This window comes from Sinohyriopsis cumingii, chromosome 19 (assembly GCF_028554795.1).
Source record: "Sinohyriopsis cumingii isolate HCF-2022 chromosome 19, ASM2855479v2, whole genome shotgun sequence".
Lineage (NCBI taxonomy): Eukaryota > Metazoa > Mollusca > Bivalvia > Unionida > Unionidae > Sinohyriopsis > Sinohyriopsis cumingii.
In genome coordinates this window covers 18,265,674-18,290,348 of record NC_142979.1, presented here as the reverse complement: position 1 = coordinate 18,290,348, position 24,675 = coordinate 18,265,674, and the positions used below count along the sequence as shown (strand labels likewise).

The 24,675-nt window shown below is 35.0% G+C and overlaps 1 protein-coding gene across 2 annotated transcripts in view; it reads left to right on the top strand.

Annotated features, from left to right (window-relative positions):
* The first annotated feature begins 7,661 nt into the window (after positions 1 to 7,661).
* Positions 7,662 to 24,675, top strand: part of LOC149775212 (sodium-dependent dopamine transporter-like) — a 178,817-nt gene continuing 161,803 nt past the window's right edge. Inside the window, exon 1 of one of the 2 annotated variants that reach the window (XM_089943045.1) lies at positions 7,662 to 8,005. The gene's annotated coding sequence lies outside the window, so the exon portion shown is untranslated. Of the gene's footprint in view, positions 8,006 to 12,405; positions 12,536 to 24,675 lie in introns of those variants that run through there. The other variant, XM_089943047.1, reaches the window with a different exon arrangement.

The following is a 24,675-nucleotide window of genomic DNA, read 5'->3' as shown; positions in this document are numbered from 1 at the left end:
CAAAAGATGTAACGTTGAGCTCACTATGGCTGAAAAAAGAGATTTTTTTTAGTTGCATAATAACTTGAGTTCTAGAGCGTGTGCCATTACCAAACTTTGAGATATATTGATGTGGGAACAAAAAAGTCAAGGTAGGTCTATTGATTTGGGATCGAAATGTGAAGGTCACTCTGACTCAAAGACAAAATGGGTTATGCATAATAACTTTGTTCCAGTGTTACGTTCCTTAACCAAACGTTTGGGACGGCTTGCACTTGGAGTGAAAAAAGAATGGTTCTGAAGTCTAAAAGTCAGAGGTATGGTTCAGGTATGACTGAAAAGAAAATAATGGTTTCTGCGCTGTAAGGTTAGTTCAAGACCTTATATCTTGAGTTGTTGTTGTTGTTCTAGGGTTTAATGCCATTTTCAGCACAAGATAGGCTATACATGGCGGCCAGTATAACTGGTGGAGGAAGAATCCTGGAAAACCCAGGGAAGAACTACCGACCCACGAGAAGCTACTGACAGGCTTTCCCACGTACCCACGCTAGCCGATCCTTGGACTCGAACCCACGCAGACAGAGGTGAGATGGCAGTGATCCGGAACGGTGAGCGCTTTAGACCACTCGGGGCCCCATATCTTGGAGTTAATATCGTGTTTACGGAGACTTATTGATCAATGAACTCCAGTCAACTATGCCTTTCAAGTGCCAGCATAGTTGACTGTTCAAACTTTACGGCACTCTTGTTCATATAGAATATGCTTAATATACATACAATTTCCAGCGTAAAATCCGGAATTCCGCATTGTGTAGCAAACTCCGCAGGTATAGGTCACTCTAGGAGTTTGACTATATAGAAAATAATCTAGGACTTTGGTGTGGTCGACCACATTCACCAAGTTTGAATTGATAATTCATCGAGCTAGAATTGCTTTACGGTGTAATCTGAATCGTGGATTTACATTTAGTGTTTAGACTGCTTAATTGCGACTATCGAACGAACGTTTCTTAACTTAAAATAGTTCTTACAGATGTGGTGGGGAAGTGACATCAACATTGCTAATCCAGAATAACTTTCTACGAAGCTAACGATATCTACATTTTAACTGTTTGAATACGAGGCATTCTAGTAAATATACTACGCATTTACTTAGCGAAGATGGTGCTGTCTGATAAACAAATTACCAACTGTTTCTTCTTGAATGAACAGTGGCACAGGAATGTTATGATTTACCCTGTTGCTAGGCACTGCACGAGATTTGATAGCAATGACAGGCCTGTTGATTGGATAATATACTTATTGCTAATCACCATCTATTTCGCATGGAAAATATCCACTGGTGTGAATTATCTCCTAAATTTCACGCCAAATTATTTTCATCCGGATAGACATTTTTGTACGTCTGCCATAATTGTTTTCGATATCCAGATCTGTAATATTTAAATTGTTCGCAAAACGTTCGTGCACTATATACGGGGCAGATATAAATAACAAGTTCTTTTTTTTTAATTCAGAATTCCTCGAACTCGGCTTATAAAAGGTAAAGCTAATTACGTAAAAAGATAAATCACAAAATTACAAAATATACATGAAAAATATAAAAACAACAATAAACAAACAAAAAATGTATATATAAGGGTCTTTCTTCTCTGCATTACGATAAATATTCTGAGGATAGAAGATGCAGAACCAATGGCTCTTGCATTAAAACCTTAAGTTTATCTATTTCATTCTTTGATTAAAACTTGAATAAAATAACTTCTTGTCAGGTTGGAGCATTCCCTCGAATTTGCAGGTTATGTACTGTCACTTGTCGTTCCCTGTAGACATGTACATAACCTTACCACCAGGGGCGTCTTTGGGCGACTTGTGCTGGTATTTCGCCCATACACCAAGAACAAATTCTCACATGTTCTTGCTGGCTCCTGGATATGCTTTCTCCAACTACTCGAGAAAATAAAGATGGCGGATTAACGCTTGACAAGTTCCACCATATTTGTTTTTGTCTACTCCGGCTTCAAGACGTTGTGAGTTCTCAACCAGAGTACCCGGTTCTTTTCTGTTTTCAAGGCTATTTATATCAGGGAAAGAAGGACCGCATGAACATTGTAACGGCTTAGGTGGCTTGAGTGGTTAGAGCGTCCGCTTCAGATGCGGGAGGTCGCGGGTTAGAGCCGATTCGTACCAAAGACTTGTAAACACGGAACTAGCAGCTGCCTCGCTTGGCGCTCAGTGTTAGGAATGGTCGGCCTGGTAATAATATAATGTGACTGGTTGAGACTTGATGCTATATGTCTGCAGCATGATGCCCCAGTGCTAGACATCACTATAAACTGCCACACTGCAGACATCGTAACGATATGAATGAAATTTTGTTAAGCTGTGTTGAAAATTCAACACACACACACACACACACACACACACACACACACACACACGAACATTGTTCTCGTGTCTTGTCCAAGGACACCAGTGGTCAGTACGGTCAATACCATGGTATACCCTGAATTAACTGGACCGGTGACATTCAGTTAAAATACCCGTGGACAGCTAATACAACGGACTATAACATATCTGTCTTTTTCCATGTCACTTATAGACATGTAATACAATGGATTGAGACAGCTTTATTTTTAGCCATGCAACCTAGACGTATGGACGGCTAATTCAACAGACCATGGCATGTCTGTTGTTTACCGTGCCACTCATGAACAACCAATACAACGGATTGGACAGGTCTATCATGTATCATGCCATTTTTGGACAGCTAATACAACGGACGAGGCAGGTCTGTCATTCATCATACTACTTGTGGACAGCTTATAAAATGGACTTAGAGGATCTATCATTTACCACGCCACTTGTGGAAAGCTAACACAATGGACTATATTTCACCATGCAGCTCAAGTTTGTGGACAGCCGATACAACTGACTATGGCATATCTTTTGTTTACCGTGCCATTTGTCGACATAAAATTAAACGGACTGGACAAGTCTATTATTTACCATGCCACCCGTAGACAGTTAATATAACATACTAGTCAGGTCAATCATTTATCATGCAACTTGTGGACAGCTAAGAAAATGGATTATGCCTGTCATGCAACTTGCGGACACTTAATACTGCACAGCTAATACAACGAACTGGGCAGCCCTATCATTTACCATACCACTTATAGAAAGCTAATATAATGACTTATCTTTGCCATGCGACTAAAGTTTGCAGACGGATAATACAACAGACTATGCCATATTTTGTTTACCATGTCACTTGTAGACAGCTAATTCAAGGGACTATGGCATATCTATCTTTTGCCACGCTACTTGTTGACAGATAATACAACGAAATCTGCAAGTCCATCTTTTACCATGTCACGTATGGGTAACTTATATAACGTACTGGGCATTTCTATCATTTACCATACCACTTGTAGACAGATAATATAACGGACTAGTGCAGGTCTATCTTTAATCATGTCACTTGTAGACAGCTAATACAACGGACTAGGGTGGGTCTATTGTTTACCATGTCACTTGTAGACAGCTAATACAACAGACTAGGACAAGTCTATCTTTTACCATCTCACTTGTAAACAGCTAATACAACAGACTAGGGCGGGTCTATCTTTTACCATGTCACTTGTAGACAGCTAATACAACGGACTAGGGCTGGTCTGTCTTTTACTATGCGCCATGTGGACAACTAATACTACCGACAAGCACGTTTATCTTTTACATCCACATTCAATATTCTTGTGGATAAAATTTAATCAGACTGATAGAACACCTCGCAAAGTACGCAGTTTTCATCGCTATTTGCCGAGAAGTTAGCAAGTTGTGCCAATTGCAATAAAAATAAATTAAGACCAGAGAAAAAATATTTTCCCACTCTTTAATAGGTGTAACTATATTCCATTTCGTCGATATCGATACGTTTCAAGTATATACAAGCAACTTTTGTTTTTAAATATAACTTTAAACAATAAAGATAAAATTTCACCGATCCAAATAAAAGAAAAGGACATTGGGCAGGTCAGGAAGTGTCTCCAAACTAATAGAGGAAAGCTTAGCTTTCTTATAAGTTACGAACTTTCCACGATGCTTATATTGTAATTCTGTTTATTTGGCATCGGCGAATATACTGACTCACCATCAAATAAGAGGTACAAGTGGTCGTTAGATCGTTCACCTGGTTAATATCTGTCTGATTGACGAACGCAGAAGCATTTGGTTGTCAAATCGGGTTCATTTCGATGCTTTCTGTGTAATTTCCTCCAATACTGTTGATTGGATATGTCATGAAAGTAAATATTTAAAGATTTCTTTAGTTATTGTATCTTAATCCATATTAAATGGCATATGAGTATCATTTGTCCAACATTGTAGTGATTCTATGCCAGGACGCACTCGATTAAAGTTGCTCCAGTTTTCGTTGGACTTTTCTTTTTAAGTTACAGTTATGCAAGTGGTTTTATATTTAGTGACGATGGCCATATTTGATGATCATTTGTATAAACCTTTTAGGCCTTTAATGTAGGACTCTATGTGTTAGAATTTATAAAATTCTGTCAAACAATTTTTAAAAAAATAAATGATTGTTTTTCTATTTTTAGTAACGGCAGCCATATTTTAATGGGAGATTGGTATAGTTTGCAAATAATTTTAATGCCCTTGTGGTCTCGAAGCTTTCTTTCAAATTTGGTCAAATTCTATTCGGTGTATTTTGAGTATAAGTCATTTAAAGAACATTTTATTTTATTAACGGCGGTCATGTTTGGCAGTGAATCTACATCATTTATACAAATTTGAGAAACACTTAATGTTAGAATGCTATTGGTCAAATTTTGCTAAACATTTTGTGAGAAGTCGTTCAAAACTTTCTTTTTTCTTTCTTCTTCTGGTACCGAAGGACATATTTGTTGGCTGATCGGTATCATTCGTACAGCTTTACAATACCTTCATGTTAAATGTTCCTGGCAAATTTGATAAACTTTAATTAAGTGGTTTTTGTGAAGTCGTTTAAATATTTTTATTTTATTTTTACGAACAGTCCATATTTTATAGGATATTAGTATAATCATGAAAGTCCATTAGAAAAGGATTCTTTACGTAAAATTTAGTAAAATTCTGTTGAGCGATATTTGTGAAGAAGTCTTCTAAAAGAGTTTTTTTCTGTTATTAGTAACGGCGGTCACACATGATGGCTGATTGTCTTAACTTTATAAAATTTAAATATGCTGCGCAGGGAAGGTTTCTGTTAAATTTGGTCACATTTTGTTGATTTCCATTTGTAGTAATTTTTTTAGATCATTGTCCTTCAAACAAATATGAAAGGCCTTGATGCCAGAATACTTATTGTAAAATCATATTCATATTGGTCAAGTGATTGTTGAGAAGAAATGAAATGTACGACAGTCGAAGGACCATACCTTGAACGTCGCATGGCCTCATGGGTGGGTGAGCTAAAAATGTATACCAAATCTTAATTGAGGAGCATGGTGTGAAGATTAAATCGCGTTATTTAATTTCTTAAAACGCAAAGAAAGACAAGTTCTCAAAACAGAAGAATTAATGCGGAAGCGGAAATGATGGCAGTGAATGGACTTTAAATTGCAGGAATCTGGAATGTCTGGAGAAATCCGTGGGTTTTCGATATCTGTCTTAGACACGAGAGTTCTTGAACTGAAATACAAGACTAAACAAAGACGTATACACTTCTAACTATTGAAGGTATAATTATAGCAAACCAAAGATAACGATCGAAAAATATTTGAAATGGTGGAGGATAGTTTTCTGCCAACTGCTAGAATATGAATCAATTATTTTTAACCAAATTCTTGTTACCGTTTCTTCCTGTTTTCTACTATCTCAGTTCTATTATCCTATTCTTGTTAACTTGGGAATTACATTTCATGATACATGAAAACATTTTTAAAAAAAACAGTGATTGCAAATTACAACATCATCCACAAATAGGCATCTCCACTTAGCCATCAATTGATGTTTTCCAGTATATTAATATAAACGTTATTCTTAGAATGTTAATTAAGCGGAATAGAGACAGCATACAACTGATTTATAAAACCGACCGACTGTATGTCCAGTTTGTAAGTTCTTGAGACCATTTTTGTTTCAATTTCAGTATTCGTGGAAGAAAGATAACCTGCTTCAGATCAAAAGACTTTATCTTCTTCTGCAGAAAATATTTGTGAACGCGAACGCGTGCTATTCATTTATAGATTGCAAACGAGTCTATCTCGTACAGTGAACAGTAGGACAAACATTTAATCGTTTTGCATCTTTACGTAGCTTTTAATGGAAAATTTTCTCGAATTTCTCTTAGTGAAGGCAACTATTTTGACTGATATTCTCAAGAGTCTATTCGATTCTAATGGAACCTAATATTTCAGGACATTAAGAGTTTGAAACGCACAAATTAATACATACATACATACATACATACATACATACATATATATATATATATATATATATATATATATATATATATATATATATATATATATATATATATATATACACACACACATGCACACACAAACATACGTACATACGTACGTACACACACACAGTTATGCTGTTTCGTTCCAAGTCGAACGTAAGAGCGTGAGTCATATGGTGTATGAAATTTTCACGGCCTCGATATTTTACTGTGCTATTTCAAATGCATTCTTTCCTCCTGCTCTGAACAAATCACGTATGTATTTTTGTGTTTGCATTTTACACGGTACTTGATCACAAGTATTTAACACTTAGTTGAATGGAATGAGAACTCTATTACACGAAGATTCATATTTACTCCCCCTTCAGCACCTCGTATATTATCACTGGTTGATCACCTCTGCCAGCGCCGTAATGGGAAAACTGGAACTGATTGCTCCCTTGGAAAACGAGTGCAATTTTCACTTCCTTAAATATAATTTCCGTTGGCATGCGACTTCACGTTTCAATTATAATGTAATGTTTATCATTTTCGTAACAAATCCAATAGCATGGATGACTGATCGCTAAAATTGGAATCTTGTTCTTCTATTAGCAGTCTCTAATCGTCCAGTTCTGCCAGACTTTCTTAAGATGTCGTTAGAACCATAAATTCGTTTTTTGTTCTTTTCTCAGCTCGTAAGCCAAGATTCTGCTTCACTCATGTGTTATTTGCTTTCTGTTTAAATGTGCATTTTATTTTACGAACGTCCCAAAAGCACAGAAAAATGTGCAAATGAATGCTGCTATAGGCAGTTACGCATAATTTTTTTTTCTCTTGTTCTTTTTGGAGTTTGTAAGAAGGAGACATTGATAGTAGTTTTAAGCCAAGTTAATATCCCACTTTTATGGACTGTCATCGGTACATTTTGTTTCAGACTTGTGCCCTAGTGCATCAGTTTCTTTTTACAACCATGATTTTGGTTTAAAAAAGATAATTTCAAAGAATTCTGAAGAAAAAAATCACGTTTTTTTTATATTATTAACGTTTCGAATTTTATATAATATTCAGTGAAAATCAGATATGTGGGTTACACATCATCACCGAATCCTAATAGGGTCTTGGACGGTTGATGGCTTTCTTGCTCAGATTTAGCCAAGTTAGATAATATGAATCAGATACCGCTCTGCTGAACGATACCATACATCAATGGAATTCGCGGGAAAGAAGCCGTTTTCCCACTAGCAAGATAAGCGGAGCAAAATGATATCAAGAAATTTGAACAACCGTAATCATTTATTTTAAACATTATCAGCAGCATTCTTTATAGTTTAAGCGAATTAGATAACCAGACTTGCAATGTTTTCCTTCGTGAGTGACTGACACTGAAAGAGGTTGTATTGGCACTAGGCACGGTTAGAATAGTTTTTTTTTTGGTAATGGCGTGCGCAAGAGGAACTCTGGATTAAGTCGGCTTACCAACATACGAAGTCAAAAGGCATTTTTAAAAATATAAGAACAGCTGTGTCGCTTCGAGTGATAGCATACATCCATTCATGAAATAAAATCTCAGAAGATAGGGTAAGTAATATTTTTTCCCATTCTTTAATTGATTGATGCTTTACTTTTTGACAAGAAACAGACACACACACACACACACACACACACAGACACACACAGACACACACACACATATAATGGTTCGCTGCTTAATCCAAAATTTGTAGTATGCTAAAGACCAAATTTCGCTAGGAAAAGGTATATACAACAGTGCTTAACTCATTCATAAATCTACCATCAGTATTTAAAATGAAATATACCAATATCTATATACGTCAAATGTTGATGTTGCTTTTGCTGACAGAACAATATTTTTCGACGTTCGACTGCTGATATTGTTTCGAAAATCGTTTGCGAAAGTACTAGTGATGTATTGTAAATGACTGCTAACAAACGTATACGAGTTTTGATAAGGTATACACTCTATGGGCTACCCCATGCAGACTCGAGGATGTATAATAGGCATGATGCGCTCTCCAATGCGTCATAGAGGCGACTGAGTCAGAAGCTGCAGTGGCTCAGTGGTTATCGTGCTGGACTTACGAAAGAATGGGTGCGGGTTCGAATCCTACGGAGCGACCAGCTCGGGTCTGCTACCATGGAGTTTTCTTGTGTAAGTTGTTTATTCCAATTGCCTCGGCAATGAATAACTCACTTGATATACTGTGCCATAAATCAATAAACAAAACGAAACTCTCTGCGTATTATATACTGGTAATAATTTTCAAATTAAAATTTTCTGTCTTCATGGGACAGAAGTATGTGTTTCTGTTTAAGTATACTAATTAGTATGAAGTCATCGGAATAAATCTTGTAAAATGTTACAAAAAGATTTTTTAAAATACGATGGCATATTGAAAATACGAAAAGGAAATATTGGACTTCAAGGTCAATGTCCCATCTCCGCTTTTAAACGATTAAAATGTAGTAATTTGCGATAATGATATCTTGTTGATCTGTTGAACAGAGACAAGTGATATAATCACATTATCAGTTTTAAAGTACATTGTTTAAAAAATGTTATATTACATCTGTGCAGAATATAATTTGACTGGTGCTCAATGCTCCTGGCTGTCACCTGTCCTTCTCTACAGCATAATCTAAGAGGAAACTATCAGTAGTCTCACAAAATTAATTGTACATGATCCACTGGAAAATTCAAATACATTTTACAATTAAAAATAATTATTGTTCTTTGGGAAATTATTATATGTGTATTATGTCTGATTCTGCAGCTTGCTTAGTTCGTGATTGCATCGAAATATTCAACTTTGTAACCGTTATTATGTTTATCTGTTCGTAGACCACTGGGCGTTGCAAATTTTCAGTTCAGAATGCGGTTTCTATTTGTGTGGAAATTTCCGTAATACATTTACAGTTGACAGTCTTTTTAGATACTGTAACTATCTTTTCCAACATTTGGCAAACAAATTCAGAAGAATGACGTTTCTGGACCATCCATCCATCCATCATTTAGCAAACAAATTCAGAAGAATGGCGTTTCTAGAACACTACCTACCTACCTACGAACGTACTTACGTATGTATGTATGTATGTATCTGTCTGTCTGTCTTTCTGCTTGTCTGTAGCAGAATTGAGAAATGAAGCCTATGGTCCTAATTCAATAAGTTACATGTTTCAAGCGCATCCGTACGTGCTAGATGAGACATCGGGCAATGAACTTCCTTTGAGCAATAAGGTAATTCTTTCCGACATGCTCTGAGAGGCGTTCATGTTGCTGATTATAACTGCATACGTCGGGATGCGTCGAGAGCCTTCGTTTTGGCAATAAGCTCCTAAACTTTAAAAACAAATATAGAAGGTAGCTTTTACCTGCATAGGTGGTGACGTTTCTGCACAGTAGATCGACATGCAACGTTCCGATCTTACCAACGGCACGCAGTTTTAACATCATGTCCACCAATTATGCCAATGGATGTTTGAGGAAACGTCTTCTTGCCCCCCAACTGGGACTTGAACTTGGTATTAGCGTCCATTGAGCTACCACCACCTGTTGTACAAGTGGACTGCAACTTTCTTCTGGGTGAGGTCATGTCGTTTTATTATCTGAGTATATTCGTTGCTATGGGAATTGTATGATAGGCAGCATGGCACATTTCCAGGAGAGGTCACACTGCAACAGGAAGTAGGCTGAATCTGTCTCTGAGTTACTGAGAGTTATACCACTAAGTGGTAAGTTTTCTATTTGCTCCTGGTGGCATTTTGATGTCAGAGATCCTCCAATCCGTCAGTACAGATTAGAAATATCTGGTTAGGCAAAGAATTCAAAATTTCTCAAGAGTCAAGCATTAATTCAAAATAAATGAAGCTAATTCTCGGTAGAGAATTAATTTCCCATAAAAATTCTACAATTATGCATATTTATTTCTTGGTGGAAAAATTGACACGACCTCAAATACAAACCACATAAAGTGGTGTATGTATGTATGTATGTATGCATGTATGTATGTATAACGGTTTAATGGCACAACAGCTCTATCCTGGCTATATAGTGCCAATTAAGTGTCTGCATCCACCCAAAAGAGATATGGAGCAAAGAAAAAGTTACACTGGTGTAGAAATCCTTAAAATATAGTGATTTTAAACACACACACACACAGATATATATATATATATATATATATATATATATATATATATATATATATATATATATATATATATATATATTGTTACGAGTCTTTGCTCTTAAAATAAGTAACAGAAAAGAGTGAAGACAACAAGCTTTGTAAAACTTAGCAAACAATTTATTTCCCTAGACTTCAAAGTAAAAGCAACAGAACTTACGGTATTGCGAATTAAATCCAAATTGTTATCCAAGAATTAGAAAACACAAGTCCTATCAATGAAAAGTTCTAAGTGAATCACATTTCAAATCCCGATGAAAATCCAAGATGGAAGGCGATAACGTATGCCATATACTGATGTGTCAACAGTGTCTTGTTGAAACATCGAAAATATTACTCCAGGTTTTGAATTCCGTATAAATTCCGGTAAATGTCTTTGTCCAAGAATTAATTTACAGCACTTTTGTATTTCCAGGGAAAACAATGACTTGAATTCAATAAGTTGAAGAAAATAAAATTTCAGCCCCAAACTGGACACAACATAAAACAACTTGACGTCTCAAGTGTTAAGGCACGACTGATATGATTCTTATCATAACAGTTGTAAGACTAACTAAATGCAAAACAGATTCCCGAATGAGGGTCAAGAGGTCATTCTTCTGGAGAAAAACAGAAGTTTGTTTACGAATTAACACGTGCCTCACGTCACGTAGTTCAGGTTTGATCTTGACTCAACTGAATGATTATTTACTATGAGAAAGAATTATAATTTTTTTTAAAAGTTGTTTACCAGAACTGTCAGTGATTTTAAGGTTATCAACTAGATACAATGTTTCTATTATTAAGTATTTAGATCAATGAAATAAAAAAAAAATATAAAAATCGATCAGAACTGAACTTAATTTTTAAAAAAAAACAAGTCCAGTAAACACTATTACATTACAATAACATGTAATGAATAAAAAATAAACAAATAATTAAATTTAATATACATAACAACATGTGTATATATATATATATATATATATATATATATATATATATATATATATATATATATATATACCACCTTGTCGGTCAATTCTGCGCGTCGGGTAATTCTGCGCAACGATGCGTCATTTCTTTAAACATTGGATTATTTTGGGTAAAAATTCATTTTGTTTCAAGAAAGAAAGATCGTACTGTAATTAAAAAAAAGTGATATGTATAAAGTGCACAAAAATATCTCACATTTCGACTCGAAATGCATGTGAAAATGTGATTTCTAAATGGCAACGTGAATACCCACTCCTTGACCTTCTTGAACCTCTAGCCAAAACTATTCTATTTACTATGTGTCTTTTAGAATCATGCAAATAAATACATAATATAAAAGATGGAAATTTATACGTTACAGATAGTCTGCATCTTAATCTAAGTTTCCAATTTTGCAAGAAAATTGTCCCACACATACAAAATCGTCTGGTACCCAACGTGTCAACTTGCCGCTAGAGCGGGATTCTCAAGAATATTCCCCGGCGTATAGCCTGTTTCTAAATTCTTTTGTAATTTTTTGCCCATAAACAAGACGTTTTAAACACATTACATCCTATTCATTGTTGTTTTTCTTCCACATAATAGCTTATTGTTTTAAATAAAATGTTGAACTTTACTAATTTTGTTTTACAAAATCGGTTTAGTTGACTTAATATCCTATGTCATTTATTGGCATTGCTACGTTGAATTTTGTAAAACTAGCTATAAACCTGACCTAATTACTTGACTGAACTGCTGACAGAAACAGTCCAAAGTAATGTATTTCATTTATATAGCCTGATGGATAAACATTACATCTTTTCAATGCTGGGCGCAGAATAGACCGCCACATCGCGAGTCAAGAAAACACGGGGTTGGTATCCAGTGTTTACAACATTAATATTATTTTGAACAGAATATTCTGGTGACAATTGCCTCTTTTCAAATGGTAAGCATTCCAGTAATTTATTTTCGTCAATCGGTCGAATTCGGTATGCGTTTTGCTTCACTATTGGTGACGGAAACCTTAGGTGCGCAGAAATGCCCGACAGCATTGTATATATATATGACACATCACAGGGTACAAAATAAGTTTATTTCGATTAGTCGCCTCTAACGACATTTGCTAGGGCGCATGAAGCTCTTCTACATCCCCGAACCAGCAAAGGAAAGAAACTGGGAAATGGGAATAACATCACCCGCTAAAATAAAAGAATGCTAATCTATAATAATCTGGGCAGATTATAAACGTTAATGTCAATCTATGATAATGAAGGTAATTTATATCATTTAATGTTAATCTATGATAATCAGCGCAGTTTGTAACATTTAATGGATACATTTGGAGGCACCGTCTCCCAAGGCATTCTTAAAATTCTTATGTATGAAAGCAGGACATGCTATTTTATTCTTTGTATGAAAGAGAAGTAAGGACATACTGTTTAAAAAAGTTTGTATGAAAGTCATATTAGTGAAGTCAGGGCATACAGTTTTACTCGTGGTATGAAAGTTATATTTGTGACGTCAGGATATACTGTTTTACTCATGGTATGAAAGTCATATTTGTAAAGTCATGGCATATATTTTGCTCTTGGCATGAAAGCCATATTTGTGAAGTCAGGACATACTGTTTTACTCATGGTATTAAAGTCATATTTGTAAAGTCAGGAGATCTTATTTTACTCTTGTTTAACTCTTCGTATTAAAGTCGTATTTGTGAAGTCAGCGCATACTGTTTAACTCTTGGTGTGAAGGTCATGTCATATTGTTAATCTTTTGTTTCTAATAACCTTTTGTATCTACTTGATAGCTTTGAGCACTCTTTTTGCAGCCAAATGTATTTTGAAGTTGTATTTTGTGTTGTTTTTATTTAATTACACAGGAAAATTGTATATTTAGGAATAAGATACAACTGCATGTTATATTTTCATATAGAGACCTTTTCCTCAACAATAATACTTGGTGTATCATATTAAACTTTGGCATTGTTAATTGTTTCAAAGTAGAGCATTAGACCCCTCCTAGCTACCTAAAACAGACCATGAAACCAAGCATTTCTGTGACCTTTATACTTGTATAAATTGGCTGACAATTAGCTAATTTGTAAGACTTTGCGAGATCTTTTAGTCGCAGTTACTGTTTGCCCAAGCTTGAAAGTGCGTTAAGATTCCGCATAGGAACATATTCAGATGATTCACATACTGGAAGTGTTGTGTCCGTTTACATCTTTCCTCGAAAGTTAAATCAATCCAACCATCCTTCCCAGTGTCTCGTAAATGTCAGTCTTCTAGATGTCTCTGTCATAATACATGTACATCAGGCAATGATAAAACCAATGAATGATGATATTAAGTGCTTACGCCATTCTGTGGACCGAATGAAATGAACACGATGAAATGTATTTTTAGGGCATTTATCTTCAGCAATGGGGAATAAATAGGTGAGTTGGAAAAACGTAATTGTTAGCATTCCTGGCCGCTGGGCCATGGCAGCTTATGATAAGGTCCTGCTTCACTCCTGCCCCGTCGTCCGCATGCGTCAGGCATCGTGAGTACATCAATAAACAATGCTTATTTCTTATCACATTTGTATTTTAAAAAATACAAACTTAAAATGCGTTTATACCCTAAAAATCTTGGAGGAGTTCGGCAATGAGCAGGATACATGCATGTTAAGGAGGTGTTCTTGCACCTGCTTAGCTAACCATTTTATTAATCTGAAGGTCATATTTCTGATCTGATTTTGGAATATGTGCTTTTACCATTACGATCTCAGTCCGTTTAATAATGAGAGAGATCCACTCAATGGTCTTGCATCTGACTTTCTGAGCTTGTTACCACACTGGAAGCCATATCTGATTTTGATCAAACTTGGAACATAGGCTTCTGTCATAAGAATATTGCACAGATTTAATAATGAGCGAGATCGATAAATATTAACGAGGTGACTTGCAACTTATTAACCGGGACCCTTACCACACTTAAAACCATATTTTTTATTTGTGACGTTTCCTGTCACGAAGATTTTGGATTGCCTCACAAATGAACAAAAAACTGTGTATCATCTTTAGACAGAATTGTTGCTCACGATATAGTAAAATAGGCAATTTCAACATGATCTAATGTTTGGGAGAAAATTTACTTAAGATATATTAGAAGCCTGGTTCGTGAAACGATTAGTTATGTAATACACGTGAGCGATATTAGGCTTTCTCGTTCCACTTGTTTAACAATATTCTCATAGGTTTGTAAAGAATTTTTACAGATTTTACAGAAAAGTAGGTCAGAGAAAGTAGCTGTAGTGGCTATTTTTGTGACCCAAAATTGCTTGTATCATTTTCGAATTGCGTCTGTACGCGAACTGTACACATAAGCCGTGCGTAATAATAATAGACTATGTCAAACATCTTGATAAGTGACGAAACGGTTCAAGGGACGCTTTGAAAGTCACGGGTATACCGAGATCGCCTCGTTGCAAATAGTCACTATTGATTTTTGGAAAATAGTCCAAGTTTCTTCGGTATCAGAAATGATGTCATCAAAAAGTAGGGCAGAAGCAGATCCATCGTATCGCAGAAATTGAAAATATAACTGTGGTTAGAAGAGGGACTTGTTCGTTTGTAAAAAAGAACTTTGGTTACAAGAAGGACTTGTTCGTTTTGTAAAATATAATATGGTTAGAAGAGGACTTGTTCGTTTGTAGCATTTTAGTTAGAATATAAGATGATTCAATTAAAGTAAAAAGATATGTTTTCTTAATACCAAGCAAACACCAAACAGGAATGCATATTTTACTTATAGAATACGGTTGTGATTAAATTCACACATTTCATTCGTGAATAATTTTTAAAATCACAAACGACAGCAAAATAAGTCAGTCCGAATTTTTTTATTGGATTAAAAAAAACAAAAGAACACGATTTGCCTTGCCGTTAACACTCTTAGACTGGTCACTGTCGTTGTTTTTTGCATTGCACCAGACTAAGGCATTCTTCACTCGGCGATAGGGCTAAAGGAGACAACCTGTTGTTGCTGTATGTACAAAGATGCGTATTATTATTTTATAGTCGAATTCTTGGAAACTATATCTGAGCATGCAAGTTTTGTAATATAAATCAAGATACCAAATTATTTATATCAAATCTTTATCCAACCATAAACAAGAAAAGATATCGCATTCATTTCCCATAATTCAGTACTAGACTCCTCGATAACGTTTTGGGAAATCGTCCATTACTTCTATATTAAAAGAAGGTTATAAAAAATGTGATTTTTTTTTTATTTAACCGAGAAAGGATATCTAATTGTAGATAAAGGGCGTTTAAAGAACAACAAGACTGACCCCTCCCCCCGGATCCATTTCATGCGCCTAAGACTTGTATAACCTTTGTTTAATGAGACAATTTGTTTATTAGAATATTGTGTACCACAGTGTTATACTGACTCAGCCATACATATCATAATCTTGTTTATCTAAATGATATGTGATTGCTACGCCTACTTTTCACCATTAATACTAATATTCAGCGTCATTTTTCAACATAAAATATAGTTTAGACACCAAAGAATTGAAGTTTGATATATATAAAAACCCGAAAAAAGAAAGAAGAACGCCCCACCCGCTATTTTATTTTTTAATTAAAAAATATCTGGACCTGAATAAGGTTTACTTTATCTAAGTCTCTCGAGAACATACGCCAACTGTTGTGTTAAGTTCTTTCAAAGTACAGTATCATTACGGAGCTAGAACAGTTAAATACTGGAGCAAAATCTCATATGAAAAAAATTATTAAATGGTTCTGACGGCGAATGGGAACACGCCTAAATAAAATTATTAGATCTAAGTATTTTAGGAGCTCCAGTACAAAAAAGAGGATCTGTTACGCGTTCTGTGGCACCTGTTCGAGAAACGATAGACTTATATTTTGAGAGCCTGACTTTCGGATCTATTTATATTTTTGGAGTCCCACAGGTATCGGTCGTACTATAATCAAATAAGTTAATCCACACTATTGACCCGTTTTTATATTTATTTGGCTTCAATTGGTGCTATGTTTATAAATCTGCGATTTGATCTAATATATCCATCATTAAGTCTTTGTAATATATCTACCCATTTTCTGGTTTGAATTTTAGTAAAATACTTCTACATTCTAGTCTTACGGCTTCGATTAAATCTTTGCAGTGCTGAGGTCTGTTTGAGCAAGTGGAAAAGTATTCGAAATTTACTTTCTCCGAAACATTCGTTGTCCTTTTGTTTCTATCCTTCATCGATATGTAGCGTTAGTCTAACGCTATTGTTATATTTACGTTTTTAGTTCAGGCATATTTTGAGGAGGCATACATCACTGTCAAATTATGCGAATTAAGGATTTGATATGCTTGTATATCAACCATGTCTGTCTGGAGTCGATCATTTACGTTCGTAACAAACTCTTTTATATTTGAAACTTTTTTTGGCCGTACTTTTGCACTGTGAAAATTGATTTCTTTATCAACTAATCGATGTCCTATCCATATTAACGTGCTTATACAGCATATTAATATTTGTGAAGGACACTGGACTTTAAAGATCGTATTATAAATCACTTACATTCTGGTTAGGTTAGTGTATGTCACTTAAGTACTGTCTTTGGTTAGTGTGTGTCTTTTATCATAATTATTATTAATTACGTAAGTGTTATGGCCGTATCAATGTAATTTGCAGTCTTGCATTGTGTGTTTAAATATAGTAATAATATATGTCTTACATTGTGTGTTTAAATATAGTAATAATATATGTCTTACATTGTGTGTTTAATTATAGTAATAATATATGTCTTACATTGTGTGTTTAAATATAGTAATAATATATGTCTTACATTGTGTGGTTAATTATAGTAATAATATCTTTCTAACATTGTGTGGTTAATTATAGTAATAAGATCTGTCTTACATTGTGTGTTTAATTATAGTAATAATATCTGTCTAACATTGTGTGGTTAATTATAGTAATACGATCTGTCTAACATTGTGTGGTTAATTATAGTAATAAGATCTGTCTTACATTGTGTGTTTAATTATAGTAATAAGATCTGTCTAACATTGTGTGGTTAATTATAGTAATACGATCTGTCTAACATTGTATGGTTAATTATAGTAATAAGATCTGTCTTACATTGTGTGGTTAGTTATGGCAATAATATATGTCTTACATTGTGTGGTTAATTATAGTAATAAAATCTGTCTTACATTGTGTGGTTAAGTATAGTAATTATATATGTCCGTATACAGGCCCAATATTCCGAATGTTTAATTCCCATTGTCCGTATATCGCCCCAGGGTATGCGGAAAAACCATGTCCGTATAGTGCTGCCGCGTGTTCTGTAATGTATTTTCCCCTTGTCCGTATATCGCCCCTATATACTACTAACCACGTACATTGAGAATATATACTTCGTTTTCTATTGTCAGTACGAGTTATAATACCCTCTAAAATATTTTACGAGAAGATTCAAATTTGCTACATCTTCTTCTTAAACTTCAAAAGGATTAGCTTTTTCAATTTTTATTTTAGAAATTCTTGTAAGTAGTCCTGAAGAATTACGTGCGTGTATGTGCTCGAAATCTACTACATCAAACTTAGGTATTGCAGGGCGTGTTTTATTAGCGTTGGCAGCTTCGTATTTGAACTGTAGTGTTTGGGTTCTGTATATTTCGTATATACCGTCAAATCGGCATTGTCAGATCTTTGTATATCTCTTGGAGATGCCTTGCCTTTGTCTGCGACACCATATGGACCCTGTTGTTGGTTAACAGCGCTATAATTCGATCTTTCTTCTTGGTAGATGTAGTATGTATTACGCCGAGTTTGTATCTGATAAGTGCTAGACGCAAACCAATATCGAGAAAGTGGACAACATACACGGGGATTTCCCGGTCGTCTGTTCATTCTCCATCGCTTGTGCACAGCTGCAAAACCAAAAGGGTGCCGGATGTGCCCTGGAATATTGTCTCTGCATATTTTTGACAGCTGTATTCCTCTTCTTCGATAACGACAATCTTGTAGCAATTTGTGTTTGGTGGCTCTTCAACTTTTTGCACCAGCACTTCCGTAATATGGTCCAAACGTTTCATAGATGCACTACATTTGTGTCTGTAGTGAAGTTTCAAGCAGAGTTTGGAACCAATATTGAGGTTGTTAGATAACCTAATTTAGTTGATATCAAACAATAGAGCATTAAAGAGAGAACATGTTACAGAAATGACAGTCCTGTCTCTCACGCCGCATCTGGCCTAGACATCACCAAAACACATACTAGCAGTTCCATTATAGACACAGTAACAAACACTTCTTTCAAGTCTGGCAGTTAGTTGAGAGAATCGAAATGTACTTTGACAGAAACTAATGCGAAATAAGACTGATAGTTGAAGGATGTGACAATTTCCTTCTGCGTTGATCCTGCACTACTTTTGTTCGCGCATGAATACCATGTATTGCTGTTGTGTTCGATTTTAATGGTAATAATTGAAAATATGGAAGGCATCGATCGAGCTTGTTTAAATGTCTACACTTTGGACAGACTCCGCAGTAATGGTCGGGCCGATTTTAATTTGCTTCACAGAGACTTGAAAGGCAACTCTTTACAAATTCATAAATATTCAGACATTAACGCATTTCATCCTTTTCTTCAAGTGTATGCTGACATCAAGTTCTGTAATCCATACCTGACATTATTAACTTCCCCACAATATAAACACATATATAATAACCATAAGTATAGTTCTCATACCCAACAAGGTAAACCCTTGCCCTACTACCTGATTTAATTTTTGTCACTGTGAAAATGTGATCGATTTTCATTTCCTTTTCGCTATTTTCTAATGAATATTCAAATCTATAACTTGCCGCAGCGTATTCGATTATAGTCATGTGACGGTTTCTCCAACAATAAAACGGAAAGCAAAGTATGCACAATGAAAGAGAACATGGAGCGATCCTATCAGCATGCATAGGGTTTCACGAATCATTTAAATACCAGCTCGACCCGATTCGACAGTCATTTGATTTGCTATCTCAAACTACAGTATGAGCTATATAATCATATGTTAGAGAGGAATCACCAGTAAATAGCTTTCACATGAAAGTAAACTTGGTGTCCAGCCATTGAACAACACCATTTCTGTCAGAAAGTCTCTTTCTGTCAGGTAAGCACTCTTCCGTTATATCGTTCGTTGAGGTTATAAACCGTGGGTTCTGTTTAAGAATAAAATGTTTCTTTTGACTACGTCAAATTATAGGTTCAGCTCCAGAAAGATGCGGATAATGGCCCGTGGAATAAGTTGAGGGTTCAACAAAAAATTATTTATTTTGACTAATTATTCTTCGGTCTGTGATCCCGGTGGACAACTAAATCTATTAAGAGGTGAACAGTTGTAACTTTTACTATGAGAGACTATTATGCATATGTGGACACGTTTTACATTAAGTCTGAATTAAAGAAAACAAGTTCATACAAAACACTAAATATATAAAAAAAATCACACTATGTTTCTATTGCATATAAACTGAGTAAACGGGAGGATGAGTCAGATTTATTGATCCACTCCACTTAATTTTACAAAACCTCAATGTATAGTATTATTTTTTTTAAAATTTGATTTAAAACGTTCGGAATAGTATGTATTGGTTTCTGCACACTAAATTCATGTTTACATGCAATTACATTGAAATACATTTGATGTACATCAGACGCGTTACTTTTTAAGGGATTTTATTCTTATTCTTCTATTCATTGTTGTTATTGTTATTCCTATGGCATTGCCTTGGACTAGAACTCTGCAGCGTGTATTTGATACAAAGAGAAAGAAACAAGTAAAGTGTACATAATATCTTCTTTTTTTCCTTCCAGCAAAAGGAAACACTGGTATTGTTAGACGTTGGTTGTTAGGCACTGGTTCATGTAGTTTTGTGCCTGTTACTTTATTTATGAAGCTTTCAAAACAGTTATTTGTGTGATTCAAGGAGGGCAATTCCCCATTAACATTTCGTTTCCTTGTGTGATTCAAGGAGGGCAATTCCCCATTAACATTTCGTTTCCTAGAAGTCTTTGTATAACGTCGGCTTCTGTCGATACTATATTGCTTAGACTAATTAATCTCGTGGTTAAAACCTTTTAACGTAATAATGTATTTTATACAATAATTAAGAATGGAGAAACATTATTCGATGCAACATTTTGACTGCCGATGTCAGTATGTGTTATTATAAGTATGAATTACTTCAACCGGACTCTTACCACTACTGTGACAATGCTATTGATACCCGTATTGACGTTATTGCTGATACTGGTTCATCTGTTTTTATTATTATTATTATTATTATTATTATTACTAGTAGTAGGAGTAGTAGTTGTAGTATTACTACATTTATTACTATTTTCAGCGCCACCATTATTAGTATAACTACTTTTACTACTACTAATATTATTACTAACGCTACTAGGGGCCCGGACTGGCCGAGTGGTCTAAAGCGCTCTTCGTTACGGATCACTGCATCTCACCTCTGTCTGCGGCGGTTCGAGTCTACGATTCAGCCAATGTGGGTATGTGAGAAAGCTTGCCAGTAGCTTCTCGTGGGTCGGTGGTTCTTTCCGGTGTTTTCCCGGGTCCTTCCTCCACCATTAATACTGGCCGCCATATATAGCCTATCGCGTGCTGAAAAATGGCGTTAAACCTCACAACAACGACAACAACAACTACCGCTACTGACACCACTGCTCACCGTCATATCACCATGACTGCTACTAATACTACTAATACTATTTTCCTGACTACCACCAACACCACAACCACCACCACCACCACTAGTATCGATACTAATAATAGTACCACCACCACTACTATTGTCGTTATTGTCTGATTTATTCTCTGATGCTGCTACTACTACGGGCAGTACCAACACCACCACTAATAACATAAAGCATTTAAAATGAAAGAAATTTTCCTCCATGAATTAGTTTTCGTCTTTTCGTGATATTTACTTATTACTGTTCTACTACAGTGTGTGGAAACGTAGGACATGCATACATCAATCGTTCTAATCCAGCGCCCGTGTCTTTCCACGTACCCTCTTATGTCAACTACCCTAGTAACAGCCATGTTTAAATAAAGTTGTACAAACCTTAGCAAAAGCTAGGTTTAAACAAAGTTGTACACACATTAGGAAAAGCTAGGTTTAGACAAAGTTGTACAAATCTTAGTAAAAGCTAGGTTTAAACAGAGTTGTACACACATTAGTAAAAACTAGGTTTAAAAAAAGTTGTACACACCTTAGTAAAAGCTAGGTTTAAACAAAGTTGTACACGCATTAGTAAAAGCTAGGTTTCAACAAAGCTGTACACACCTTAGTAAGAGCTAGGTTCAAACAAAGTTGTACAAACCTTAGTAAAAGCTAGGTTTAGACAAAGTTGTACACACATTAGTAAAAGCTAGGTTTCAAAACAAATGTACACACATTAGTAAATGCTATGTTTAAACAAAGTTGTACACACGTTAGTAAAAGCTAGGTTTAGACAAAGTTGTACACACATTAGTAAAAGCTAGGTTTAAACAAAGTTGTACACACGTTAGTAAAAGTTCGGTTTAGACAAAGTTGTACGCACCTTAGTAAAAGCTAGGTTTAGACAAAGTTGTACACACATTAGCAAAAGCTAGGTTTAAACAAAGTTGTACAAACCTTAGTAAAAGCTATGTTTAAACAAAGTTGTACCAACTTTAGTAAAAGCTATGTTTAAACAAAGTTGTACAAACCTTAGTAAAAGCTACGTTTAGACAAAGTTGTACAAACCTTAGTAAAAGCTAGGTTTAGACAAAGTTGTACACACATTAGTAAAAGATAGGTTACAACAAATTTGTACACAAATTAGTAAAAGCTAGGTTTAAACAAAGTTGTACACACCATAGCAAAAGCTGGGTTTAAACAAAGTTGTACACACTATAGTAAAAGCTAGATTTAAACAGAGTTGTACACACGTTAGAAAAAGCTAGGTTTAGACAAAGTCGTACGCACATTAATAAAAGCTAGGTTTAAACAAAGTTGTAAAAACCGTAGTAAAAGCTAGGTTTAGACAAAGTTGTACACGTTAGCAAAGCTAGTTTAGACAAAGTTGTACACACATTAGTAAAAGCTAGGTTTAAACAACGTTGTACACACATTAGTAAAAGCTAGGTTTAGACAACGTTGTACACACCTTAGGAAAAGCTACGTTTAAACAAAGTTGTACACACCTTAGTAAAAGCTAGGTTTAAACAAAGTTGTACACGTTAGCAAAAGCTAGTTTAGAGAAAGTTGTACACACATTAGTAAAAGCTAGGTTTAGACAACGTTGTACACACCTTAGTAAAAACTACGTTTAAACAAAGTTGTACACGTAAGCAAAAGCTAGTTTAGACAAAGTTGTCCATACATTAGAAAAAGCTAGGTTTAGACAACATTGTACACACATTAGTAAAAGCTAGGTTTCAACAAAGTTGTACAAACCTTAGTAAAAGCTAGGTTTAAACAAAGTTGTACACGTTAGCAAAAGCTAGTTTAGAGAAAGTTGTACACACATTAGTAAAAGCTAGGTTTAGACAATGTTGTACACACCTTAGTAAAAACTACGTTTAAACAAAGTTGTACACGTAAGCAAAAGCTAGTTTAGACAAAGTTGTCCATACATTAGAAAAAGCTAGGTTTAGACAACATTGTACACACATTAGTAAAAGCTAGGTTTCAACAAAGTTGTACAAACCTTAGTAAAAGCTAGGTTTAAACAAAGTTGTATACACCTTAGTAAAAGCTAGGTTTAAATAAAGTTGTACAAACCTTAGTAGAAACTAGGTTTAAACAAAGTTGTACACACATTAGTAAAAGCTAGGTTTAGACAAAAACGTTTTACACACATTAGTAAAAGCTAGGTTTAGAGAAAGGTGTACATACATTAGTAAAAACAAGGATTAAACAAAGTTGTACAAACCTTAGTAAAAGCTAGATTTTAACAAAGTTGTACAAACCTTAGTAAAAGCTAAGTGTAAACAAAGTTGTACATATATTAGTAAAAGCTAAGTTTCACTAACGTTGCACACACCCTAGAAAAAGCTAAGTTTAAATAAAGTTGTACACACCTTAGTAAAAGCTATGTTTAAATAAAGTTGTACACACCCGGCCGTAGGTTAAAGAGGATAACATATAAAAGTTAGTTTGGACAGAAACCAACTCTAGATTTCGGCGACATCTGTCTAAGACTAAATGTATGAGTGCTTGTGTGTGCGCATGTGTGTGCGTGTTCATTTAGGTTAACCATATCCATTATAAATGTACCTTACAAGGATGTAAGCCGTCGAAAAATTCTGCCAATACAATTAATACGAAACATTTCACTTTTTGGCACATCGATGGCATGCACAAAGCTCTTTGTCCAAATGACAGTAATAGCCTAACAGTCATATATGCCTCAAAATGAAATTCAAAAGACACTTGCAGTATTCTGACCTAAATTCCAACTACTCCTACATGTCCAATCACAGGTAAAGAAGAATTTCTTTAGACTTCATTGTCCTGATATAATATAATAAAACAAATGCAATTAAGAATGTCTTTGAATGAGTTCACAAAATTCTAAAGTAATATATCAATCCCAAATATAATTAGCACTTTGGTAATTTCAGTAATAAAATAATTCTTATTGAATTAAATCAGATTTAAAAACACAGCTGTAAAATTTCATCACAAGTGTATTCCCACAGATTAATCTAAACACCTTTTCAGGTCAAGAATACCTTCTATAGGTAAAGAAAACACTTTTCCAACAGCCACTGGTCCAGAAACTAAGTCTGATGCCAAATTGACACAATGTAGAGAAACATTAATAAAGCCATGTCATACTCCCAGAATATGATCACTTTCTCTGGATGAAGATTTCTCAAAGGCAAACTACCTGATAACAAACGACTCAGAGAACCTCATGCGTTCCTTGATATCGTAATAGAGATAGTTCTGGCAGGATCACCAATAAGTGACACAGAACCTCCTGACAATATCTGCACTGTAGGAAAAGATTTCTTTTGC